Source organism: Chionomys nivalis, chromosome 17, assembly GCF_950005125.1.
Source record: "Chionomys nivalis chromosome 17, mChiNiv1.1, whole genome shotgun sequence".
NCBI lineage: Eukaryota > Metazoa > Chordata > Mammalia > Rodentia > Cricetidae > Chionomys > Chionomys nivalis.
In genome coordinates this window covers 45,300,100-45,312,937 of record NC_080102.1, presented here as the reverse complement: position 1 = coordinate 45,312,937, position 12,838 = coordinate 45,300,100, and positions in this window count along the sequence as shown.

Here is a 12,838-nt window from a genome sequence, read left to right as displayed (position 1 = left end):
CCAGACCACAGAAGCAGGGTTGAGGCTCAGCATCACTTGCAGACACAAATTTAGATTTCCTACCTGTATTCAGGCCTTTTAGCACCAGGAGCAATGATAGTGGTTGAATAAGGTACAAAGCAATTCTTTGTCGAGATATTGTCTGTTAAGTGCAGTGAATCTCAACTGCGTAAACTGTCTAGCACAACATTATGAAGGATCATGTATACCCTCCCTCTCTGGCTTCTATGCCAAGTTAGATGTCATCTCGGTACATGGGGACTGGCCTTTAAGTCAACATGGCCACCACGGTTGAGGCAGAGGACAGAGAAAGGTCACTGTCTTAGTTAAGGTTTCTATGTTGTGATGAAATGCTATGACCAAAAGCAACCTGAGGAGGAAAAGGTTTATTTGGGTTACACATCACAATCACACTCGATCACTGAAGGAAATCAGGGACTCAAGGCAGAAATCTGGAGGCAGGAACTGATGCAGAAATCAGAGGGGTGCTACTTACTGGTTTGCTCCTTATGCCTTCTTTCTTATACCATCATGGACCTCCTGGCTAGGGGTGGCACCACCCACAGTGAGCTGGGCCCTCCCAAATCAATCACAAATCAAGGCAATACTCCAGAGTCTTGTCTACAGGCCAATCTTATGGAGGCCATTTTCTCAGCTTAGATTCCCTCGTAGATTCCCAGACATATCTAGGATTGTGTCAGTTGACAAACACAATCAACCAACATGATGCCCAAGACACACATTTGTGGTAGCGAGGGCTCCTTTTATATCTCCACAGGTGGGGAGGGGGAGCACTGCCCTTTCTCTGTTAAGTCTCAAGTCCTTTCACGGACATACTTCCACACCATGGGCTCCCACTCCTAGAGGCCGTGGAAGGGAAATGCTAGGAGAGCTTTGCTTCCAGCCTTGCTTCTTCCAAGAGTGGAAACAGTCCTAACTGAAGCGTGAGGGAGGAATTCTGGTCCAAATGCCATGCCGTCACTGTCACTTACAAACATCATGACAGCAGGCTCTGTGGGAGAGGACCTACATTAGCTTTATCTGGAGACTGAGGTCCCTTTGTGGGGCCTCCCTACATGGTGCAGCTCCTGGCCTCTCTGTTTCAGCTTTCTCTTGGGCATTCGGAGAGAAGACAGAGCGAACAAGAAGTTTAAATCAATGGTGACGGTAGGGGTTATTATAGGAAGGTGCGGTTGCAAGTTTCACCCCCAAGTAACACAGTTATGTGTCAATTATAAATAAAAACACACCATTGCTCAGACAACTTATATATTAACTTCTATAGAATGGAATAAAAATATGTTTCTTAAATTGTCCAATTAAGTAGGACAAGCCTCTGTCCTACGGAAACAGGAAACACTAGTGTTGAAAATACTGGGAGATTACTTTTCTACTTTTAAAATCCAGATGAAGTGTGGATTTCTAGAAAAATGCAAATTACTAAATGACCCCAATCAAAGTGGAGCAATAATTACAGAAGCAGACAACATTGTTGCCGAAAACTATTAGTCCCAGAACGTCCCCAGATCCTCCTGGTTTCATCCACAACTGCCTCAAACTTTCAAATCCTCAGAATTTGTGTCATTTGATATTTTGATAGAAAAAACCCTACTAAAATATAAGCCACATTCAGTTTTCCAAAGTTGACTGACACACATGAGAACTTGGCAACTATATCAGAGTCCAAAGAATGGAGATCACATCCGTGAGACTTCTGACATGCGTGGACGGATAAGTGGGCTGGGACAACAGTTCAAAATTGGCCTTGGGGTGGACAAAAGTCAGCCGGGGGACATCATGGGAGGTTGGTAAGCTTGAGAGCAGTGGGGTGGGCTGCAGAGGAGGTCCAGCTATGAGTGACAGGGTCCACGCTGAGCAATGAAGAAGATGCAGGATAGGGAAATGCTTCCCAGAAAACCTGTCCCCCATCTGTGAACTATCCAGGGGGATAACCTTCAGAACTGGACCTGCAGGAATCTGGGAGTCTTGCCCAGTGACAGGCAGAAAGATAAACAATAGCTTCTCTGACAGTTCCAGCACAGCCAAGATGTATTATGCAACTCCTTCCTTCATGGCTGACGTAAAGGCCGACAGAGGGCCGTGTGCTGTCCTTAAGCCTGTGAAGGTCTGGTACTTAGACATGCATGTTTCTCATGAGTGAGTGCGTGTGCTCCCCCAACTCTCACTGAGTAGCTCTGTTTCTTTCCTGCATGCCTTGTTGACTGCCTGTACTGGAGGCTGCTAGGTGTGCCTCAAGGATGCACCTGGTTACTCTGAACTCGTCTGTCCCGAGGACCAACCTCCATGAAGGGCAAGACTGGAGTAGGGGTCCCAACTGTAGGAGATGTTGTGTGAAGACAAGACAGGGGCAGTTGCTGTCCAAGGATGCATAGACCCAGAATGCCCCTGCTCTGGAAGGATCCATTCTACTTCAGGTCCAGATTTAGAGATCAACAGAGATGCTCCATGGCAGCTTTAGAGATGCCAGGCTCAGGGTCTGCTGCTCCCAGATTGGTTGCTGTGACTTGATAGCCATAGACACTGGCAGGGTTGTGAGGCACCTTTGCAGAGATGGGATCTCACTGGTGTGAAGAGCCAGAGGGCACCACACCTGCTGCCCATGAAGTCTGATCCTGGAGAGGGTGGGGCAGCCATGTTCCTGGCTGTTCTGTATCTCCAGGGCCTCACCCACAACCCCAAGTACAGCCTTGTCACCAGGAAGCATGGGGTTCCCTTGGTCTCCAGGGCCCTTGTAGTCTTATTTTTATGCCCAGAGTTCCAGGCCATCTTCTCTTCATCCTATTTATTTCTGTAATATCATTTTATAATTTAACCAATAGCAAGGAATCAGTACCTTAAGTAGGAACCAGAAATAAATACAGGGTGAACTCAGATGTATAAATCCATGTGCGCTTCCCGTTTTAGCCTCCACTTTCCCAGCAGCTGTGAGAATTGGATAGAGCCATTGAGCCTATGCTATGGAGTTTGGTGGTGGTCCAACAGAAGCGTGGTCTGAAATGTGCTGGAAGTTTTGAGGGCTGATGTTGAACATGGCATTCCACTGGCTACCTAGTGTCTCCTGAGCTAGCATGGAAGTGGCTGAGGCCCTGGCTTCCAGTCCAGATCCTGCTAGGCATGGCAACCACTCACCATAAACTCCTTTTAAAATCGATTTTATTGAGCTATACATTTTTCTCTGCTCCCCTCCCTGCCTCTCCCCTGCTCTTCAACCTTCTTCCATGGTCCGCATGCTCCCAATTTACTCAGGAGATCTTGTCTTTATTACTTCCCATGTACATTAGATCGATGTATGTCTCGCTTAGGGTCCTCATTGTTGTCTAGGCACTCTGGGATTGTGATTTGTAGGCTGGTTTGAAAGCCACTTATGAGTGAATAAATATGATAATTGTCTTTCTGTGTCTAGGTTACCTTACTCAATATGATGTTTTCTAGCTTCATTCATTTGCCTGCAAATTTCAAGATGTCATTATTTTTCTCTGTTGTGTAGTACTCCATTGTGCAAATGTACCACATTTTCCTTATCCATTTTTCAGTCAAGGGCATTTAGGTTGTTTCCAGGTTCTGTCTATGACAAACAAAGCTGCTATGAACATAGTTGAGTGCATGTCCTTGTTCACCATAAACTCTTTCCACCCACCAATGCTTCCTGCACAGAGCATCCTTGCCTGAGATGATCCATTTTCCTTTTATGCTTTCATGAGCATCTTCTGTGTGCAGGTGGACTTTTGGGCTTAGAGATGTTGACAGTAGTTATGGCTCTGACCCTGAACATGCCCCAGCCCAAGCCATGCAGAGAAGAAGCTGAAGAATGTCATTGGTCAGCGGCAGGTGGTGACTGAACAGCAGGAGCTGGAACCCACATTTTCCTGATGCGACCAAGCCGGGGAAAGAGGAGTATGGTGCTTACCACTTCAGAGCTGTTCAGGACCCACTAGTCTCTAGATTCATGATCCTCAGATATAACACAGCCATTCCCTCTACCTCGCTCCACTCCACTGGCAAATTCTGTAGCCTTCAGTACCTCCATGTTCAGACAGAGCATCTAGGCTGCAACCCTATAGGAGCCTGTTGATTGAGGTTTCTGTCCTGCCCGGTTTCTGCAGATGTTAAGTCCCAAAGAAATCACACAGATGTCTACATTAGCTATAAACTGATTAGCCCATTAGCTCAGGCTTCTTATTAACTCTTATAACTTATATTAGCCTATTATTCTTGTCTATGCTAGCCATGTGGCTTGGTACCTTATTCAGTGAGGCAGTCACATTTTACCTTTTCTGTGGCTGGATCCTGACTGCTAACTAGGACTTCCTTTTTCCCAGAATTCTCCTGTTCCCATTGACCCACCTCTACTTCCTGTCTGGTTGTCCCACCTCTACTTCCTGCCTGGCTACTAGTCAATCAGCATTTTATTAAAAAACAATTGACAGGGTACAAACTATTGTCCCACAGCAGAGCCCAGTGGTTTCCTTCTATTTCTTTCCTCCTTTAATCTATTCTGCTCCTTTCTGACTGCTGAGAAATCACATCTACACCCACACTGGAGGGAAGGTAAGAACCAAAGACCCAAATCCTGGCTGTTCCTTTAGAAGGAGTTTGGAGACTTTGCCTGTCTCTCCACATCTGAGTGTGGGGTCTCATGTACCCCACGAGGCATTCCCTAGTAGTTGTGACTTGATGGATATGCTCATCTCCCAGGTAGGGGAGGGTCATGGGGGCCCGCCACCTGCCTTTGTTTTACTGCTTGCTGAATAGAGGAAAATGAACTTTAGGCCCCATAAGGCACCTCAGTGAGTGACAGCTGACAGAGCAGGGACACAGCTGGTCTCCAGTTTCCAGATTCCCATTTGTCCTTCCATCCCTCCATGGTTTGTGATCCCATTCATCCTCTGAAACCTCCATAGGTGGGAGGGGCTTAATTGAAAACCCACACAAAGTGTTCTTGGCTTCCGTGTGGCACATCCTGAAGGGGGGCCAGAAGCCCCATCTCATTATGCTCAAGGTCAGTGGAAGGAGGAGGAGAGGTCTCAAGGTCATTAGGTAGTACAAGCTGGGGCCACATAGAACAGGATCCTGGAATGGGGGTGCTGGGCAGAGAGAGATGAGTGGGAAGAGGCCCAGTCAGGGGGCATTGAAAGTACTAACCAGGGGGTTTGTGATGGTCATGTTGGCCAAGGCCTTGGACTTGACAGCAGCTGGGAGTGCCACTGAGTGTCTGTGTGGTGTGGGGATAAGGAATGGAGGAAGTGAGCTGAAGACACACTTAAAAGTGTTCATATTTGTGGAAACCACCAAGTCTGGCAACTCCAGATTATCTTCAACATGTCAGATGGGCCAGCACAGACCAACGATGTCTAGAAATTAGCAGAGGACATCTGCCTCACATCACTGAGGCCACACTCATTCCCATGGGAGACTCATAACTTTTTTCCTGAAAGCAATGAGTCCCATATAGCTCTGTCTCTAGACATCACATATACCCCGAGATCCCTTGGTTTTTACCTCAAATTCAGGATTTTAAGTTGTTTATAGAGGATGTACTTTGTCTGGATTGGGGTCTTGTGTGTGGGACCCATCTGTTCATGGACCCCAGAACCTGCAAAGTGCTAGGAACACATAGACATGACCTTGGTGTAGCTGACAGTCACATGTGGATGATGGCACACCAGCCTCTAAACCATGTGCTTCTTGTTTCTGGTGCCCACAAGCTCTCAGTCTGGAAGAAGCACCTGGAGGATCACAGACTATTTGCCTGCTCTTCAGTGCCAAGGAACGCCTGAAGTCTGTTCTAGAAAACTGACACCCCACAGCCTTTTGGAAGCGTTGAGCAGAACATAATCTTTATCTCGCATATCTTGTGCCTAAACTAGTGTCATCATCATTTGGAAACAGACTTAGGAAATAAGTTTGTTGACTCTCTGAGTCCAGGGTAAATCCCTTAAGCCCTTAAATCTCAATCAAATATTCTTGAACTGACTAAATATAGCTTAAGAAGGGCGGTGATGCTGTAAATTGTGGGTTACAAAGCTGTGACTGTTTCATTGCTTTGAAGAAGCTGTAAATGTCAAAACCATCTCAGAGCTGGAGTGAGAGCCGCCTGGCCAGGCACCTGAGTGAGAATTGATATTTCACTTAAGTTTCTCTGTGCAAACTAGGAAGAAAGCATTGTTCTCTTTGAATTTATTTTATGAGAAAACTGTAGAATTGATTTTTCCAGTAAGGTCTTTGATGCTTAAGCTGCCAGAGGACAGTGAAAAAGATGGGTGATGTAGTCACGTTGAATCAAGTGGACAGTGTATTGGTCAATTGTTGCTGCACGTGGCTATGCAATGAGCAACGGAGATTTCCCTGCGAAGCACACAGAGGCTTGTGAATCTATCTAGTGAGCCTCACAGGGGCACGTGGATCTGCCCGGCGGGGTTCACAGGGGCATGTAGATTTGCCCAGCGATGATCACAGGGGCATGCCCAGTCCTGTTCATGGGGACATTTGCTCCTAACACGGGGTCAGAATGGTCAGGTAGAGCTCCACCTGGATTCCTAAATCTAAAAGAGACAAAGATAATGAAGGAGGACTTGGCACAACATTACAGAAGAGCAGAAACAGATTACCAAAACCTGAAAGTTAATTAAAGGAACACAGAGAAAGAGATTAATCAGGAATATGGAAGAGGTTTTAGTGCAAATGGAGTAGGTTCTACTTTACACGACAGGGAGTGATCAATTGATTCACACAGTCAGTCCTATATTATAAAGATCACATGAAATGAAGTGTTAAGGAAGGAGAGTATACAAATGTGTTCATATCTATGGCATTTTTTGATTTCTAAGTATTCTTCTATGATCTCTGCCACAGTTCCTTCCCTTACTTTCCTCCATGATGGATTATAATCTGTAAACTAAAGTAAATCCTTTCTTTCCCAAGATGCTTTTGGTTATATTGTTTATCACAGCCAAAGAAAATCAAACTACGATGTACACAATAAGAAATCATCCAGTTTATGGGCTGAAGAGATGGCTCAGAGGTTAAGAGTTTGTACTTCTCTTGTGTGGGATTCAAGTTTGATCTATGGCACAGACATCAGGTAGTTCATGATGGCCAATGACTTCAACTCCAGAGAATCTGATACCCTCTGTGTGATACCCTTTTCTGTCCTCTGTGGGTACCTCCATGTACCTGCATCTCCCATCCTGGAAACATAATTGAATTATTTTTTTAATTACCTAGTTTATAAGACACTTGAGTTGATCTAAAATGCTAAGCAATAACCAATACGGCAACTGAATTTATAAAGCAAAGACTGCTGGAAAAGTGAGAATATCAGAAATCAAAACAAATCTAATGGGATGTTTGAATGCTCATCCTTTGGAATTACACATTTATGGCTGAAAGTAATAAAAATGAACACAGAAAATACTAACAATAAGTGCTAATACATGATTTATGTTACCCAGGAGGAAAAACACATATTGTAATAACTACTGAATTTACAAAGCAAATAGATTGCTCTCGGCTACCAAGAGAGCCATGAAAAACAAAGCATTTGAGAAGAAGGGCTATTCCCAATCACAGACAGTTTCAAATATAGTAATACAGCATGCAAAAATAGAAGGCAGAAAGCCTGCTGGCCATGCAGGTTAACACAAGGGAACTGAAGAGAAGAGAAGACGAGACACTGTGGGTAGTTAATATTGATTGCCCTAGTTGCCTAGGAGACAGTCCTCTGGACTCTCTTAGGAGGGATTATCTGGATTAGTTTAGCTTTGAGCATGCCTGAAGGATTTTCAACTGAAATCAGAAGACCCACCCTAGACATGGTCAGCACTGTTCCAGGGGCTGGGTTTTCGGACTATAATAAAGAGAGGAAGTGAGCTGACATCCCCCACTGCTTCCTGACCTCACATGCAATGTGCCCAGCTGCCTCTCTCTTGCTGCCACACCTTCCCACCTTGATAGACTACACTCTTGAGCCCCGAGCCAAAAATAATTCTTCACCTTCTTTTGTCACACATTTAATCATAGCATCCAGAAACATAACGGAGATGCCAAATGTAATTGAGAAGTTTCTCTTACTATCGATGGAATGAGGTTGCAAACACAGCCATGATCTGGTCCTGAGTCTTCTTTGGGTCTTTCCTGTGCTGGGCATCTCCCAGGCATGGTGGGAGATAAGCAGCAGCTACCTGCAAGCAGGGCCTTAGGCTGCTTCTGGGACTCTGTTGGATTTAGAAAGTCCATTGTTGGCTCCAGATGCCTCTAATGGTGAGAACCGTGGAGTCATGGAGCAGAGGGTGGTGATCGTGAGGTCATCAAGACAGACTTGCCTGTCTCTGAACTAAGTAGAGAGATACTTTTTGAAGACCTGAAAGTTTTCTTTTCTTCTTTGAAGGAAGAGCCCAGGACACTCATGTGTGGCCCATAGTTTTCTGATCCCATGGCTTTTTTTTTCCTTTTGCAGGGTAATTTGACTTGGGCATGTGTGTGTTGCCTGTGAGACCACATGAATCCCTGCCCTAGAGGCCTGATCAGGGTTCAGGGTCCCCTCCATCCTACACCAGGATGCACATACTGGGTGTGTAACCAAGAAGAACATCCTGCCATGGCATGGTCACAGTTCTGCAAGAAGGATCCTAAGTGCCAGTGTGCCCCAGATGGCTGTGTATGGAAGAGCTATTGGCTTCTCATGGAGTTCTAGTTCTGGGACTTGGGACCCCATCTGGAGCAAGAGCCATGAAGCTGCAGACTTGTGATAATTTTGGTGATTCTGCACTGGCAGTATGGGAATTGCTGACTGGCACAACCCAGCCAGTGGAAGAGTTGGTGCACTTGTGAGGCATTCTGGGAGTGCATGCTGCCACCCTTCTTGCTGACCTTGGAGGAGTATGTCATCATCTCTACTGCTAACAAACTCGTTCCTTGGTGTCTGCCCTGAGATAGGCAGATGCTGGACCACTCAAGACTGATGGACTGAGAAGATGAGTAAGACAAGCTTATGCTATAGGTCAAGTGCTGAAAACCCAATTGAGCAGTATATCCTATGCTACATACAGTAGATCGAATGGAGAATTTTTTCATTAGCTCAGAAAATGGGGGGGGGTGACTTCTGCTTAGTGGGACATGTGTGTCAGTCTCAGGATCCTGGAGAAGGGGATCTTTCTCATGTGGGAGATGTTTCTTTCCCAGCTAACTGATGACCACGGTGAGCAATTCACTTGTTGCTTCATTCTGGCTCTAAGAGGCTTGCTAAGCCCTGAGGTCCTGGAGCCCTTCCAGTATCAGATCTGATGTGGAGCAGCCAGCATGTCCTGTTTTGTTCACAGCAGCAAAGGATTAGGAGGTGGGCACACCTGTACCACACTGCACCTGTGTGTGTAGCCACTGGGGCAGCATGCTGGGTGGAGAAAGCCTTGCTTGGCAGAGAGTTCCTGCAGCTGTGTCTGGTTCCTCAGATATCCCCTTCTTGCCACCTTATACATTGCCTCCTCTGTCCTAATATGATCTCTGCCCTTCTCCTACCTTAGCTAAATATAGCATTCTGTTTTCACATGCTGTGAGGTATGTGTTTGACTTTCTTTAACATCTGTCTGTCCTTCCCAGGGATGTGATTTACAGTGAGACAGGGATTTGGGGTGGTTTTGTAATGCAGGATGGACCCTCCACAAACCCTGGTGGAATAAGTTGCTGGACTGATACACTGGTGGTTGGTTGTCATAAACTCCCTCCCAAGTGATGTCTTAGGTCCATTTGAGACCTCTCTGTACCTGCTCTCCAATGCCTAGCATTGGTCACCAACTGCTCTTTGTTGTATTCTGGTACCCTAGGATTATTTTTATCCTCTCATCTTGGAAAACAACCCTTCACAATCATCAACCAAGGCAGGTAAATGCCAGGCACAGTGTTTAGTGCCAGGGAGATATCAACTGTGTACCTTCTTCATGAGGGGCTGGGTGAGGGCTCCAGGTGCTCCCTGAATCTAGACCAGGTCCCTGCTGTTCACAGTGGTTACACCTTTACTGAAGTCTGCTCTCCTAGGAAGGTGGGCAGCCTCCTGCCCTAGATCTGATTTTCTGGTAAAGGAACCTGAGTTTGGTTTCCAGTCTATTATAAATAATTTCCAGGCCCAATTCTAGACTCCAGGTGGCAACATCCTTGGCCAACTGAAGGATGGAGCCTGCAGCAATTTCTGTGGCAACACAAGGGCTGAAGGGAGTCAGACAGGGAATTAGAAAAGAGGGAAGTGGGAGGTGGTGGGAAGGGGTGGATAATGAGGGATCAAGAGTGGAGTATACAGAGTTTTGAGAGATCCTGGTTAGGGTGGCAGCTGCTGAGATCAAAGACATAGGTATTACCAATGGTCATCTGGCCTTCGTATCAGTAGAAGGAAGAGGGGAGGGTGGTCTTGCCTGGTTCACAGCCTCCTCACGCCCTCATATGAATCCTCTCCCACTCTGTCAAACCAAGAGCCTAAGGGGAGGCTTGGCACTTATCTATATAATGATTTGCTGTTGTTTGATGATTGGCAGCGTGAAGGAATCAATGAGAAAAGGAGATGCTAGGTCATGTCCTGTGGTTCTTTCTTCATATAAAGTCTGAGCAGAAATACCAACATCTGGAGATACACTTTCCACTCCATGCAGATGTCCCTTCCTGGAGGACTCCATTCAGAAGGCTGCAGTGTGTTCTCTGTATTGTCTGCCGTATTTCCTACCTCATTACTGAATTTCACTGGGGACACTGGGAATGACCCTATAGATCCACCCATCCCGCGGTGCCTGAAATTATTCCTATGCTGGTCTGAGGACTCTGCCTGACATGATGAGACCCCAGGTGGTTGCCTCACAAGAAGCTGCCTGACAAATTCTGTTGACTGACAGGTGTGGAGAAGAGTTATCTGGATGGAATGGTGTCATCTGGGGGAAGGTGACCTGCCAGGATCAGTCGCTTGGCTGTGTCATATTCTTGTGTATAGTCACTGTACAGAGCTCCTGGGACAAAAGATGGTCCAGAGACATGCCCACTTGCAGTTTCCAGGCCTGCTCATTGGAGAAAATGATCCTAGGCTCAGCTTGCAGAAGCTCTCCTCCCTCTCTTGTTCAGTGACAGTGAGTAGCCCATGAACTTCAATGCTCAGAGTGGACATCACTAATTGATATGATTTTAAGCTGGGATTTCTTTTGATCATCTATTTTTTTCTTGCATACATCCTCTGAATGACATGTAGATAAATTCTTGAAATTATGAGTGTTCCCCTGAGAAGGGTTTCATCATCTAACCTATTTAACTAATTTATTAGTTACAATTATAACTCAAAATGGCACCAACTTCAGTATAATCAAAAACTATGTTTCAATTATTCATTGAGCCTTTAATTAAGAAGCCCCACTAAATTAATAAATGCTTCAGGATGGATGTCATGAAAAAGCCTCTCAGAAAGTCTTGACCAACTTTTCTCCATTAGTCTCTGAAACACTCCAAGGCTCTGCCTCGCCACAGGAGGCTCTGGATGTGATGATGTGCAGGGGTGGAAGCCATGCTCTCCAGCCCTGTCTCCTGCCTGAAGGCGAGCCGATTCTTGATTGCTCCTCCTGCCAGGACCACAGGCGTGCCGTGAGGAGAGCCAAGTCGACGGGGCTGAACAGTGTGTAGCATGGCACAAGGAGAGGTTTTAAATTTATGATGCATTGAGCTTGCCTTATCCTTTGCTGGAAAACCCTTAGCTGTTAACCAGAAACTGCCTGGAATTTGAAAAACAAAGGAAACCCAAAGGGGCACTGACCATGGTGCTGACACATTATACTCTGGGACCTGACCATTCAGGGCCTCACAGGGGCAGGGCCCTTCTCCTACAAAGCAGGGTTAGTTTCTTCAGTGGTTAGACTTAAATCAGGAGGAAAAAGTAAAGCCATGGCTCCAGGTTTTATATATATATATATACAGGGACTCTTTTTTTACTTTATATATTTTCAAATATAAACGAACTTCCTTTTTCATTTTACATACCAATCCCAGTTCTCCCTCCCTCCCCTCTTCTCATTCTCTCCGCTGCCCCCCCCCCCATCCATTCCTCTTAGCTCAGGTCAGGTAGCTACTCCACCATCCTGGGAAACTCATCCTGCCCTGTCATTCCTTCCTTTTTGCTTAGGGCCAGCAACCTCATTCTCAGCAGGTGTCACACACAGTCAGCATTGCTGGCTTCTATTCTCCCTAAAGCTGTGACATCTGCAAGCCCTGTCCCTATTGGGAAGCCACCTGTGTGAGAACGGGCCAGCTGCTGTGGGAGGCACTGGTGTGGCACTCACTCCAAAGGAACAAACCCCCCACAGATAAGTGAACTTGGCAGCTTTGCGAATTCTTGGACTCAGAAGAGTCTGACTGCAGCCTGTGAGCTGAGATTGACCTCACCCCCAAGTCAGGCCAGTGAGGGAGGGGCATCTCCTCTCAGCCCAGGTCTCAGACCCAGTGAGGTGTACAGGCTGCTTCTGGGGGTTACAGTTCCGTATTAGAAGGGACACAGGATCCCAAGACAGCAGCCTGGGCAGGATATGCTCATCCAAGCTAAATCCCAGGAGAGACGCTGGCTGAGTGTTGTTCCTGAGACTTTATCTGGAGATCTTGAAAAATTGAAGAACAATGAATTTATGTACGATTAATTCCTTGCACTTTAGTACTTGTCAGAATATTACTGAGCTAGTAGCTGCCAGTTAATAATGCATCTGTGTGTAATGCCGCTCACTTTATTATCTTGAGCATTAGGGATTCCAGCACTGAAGCCAGAGCACCATGTTCAATTATTTATTAATATAACACAGGCAAGAAATGA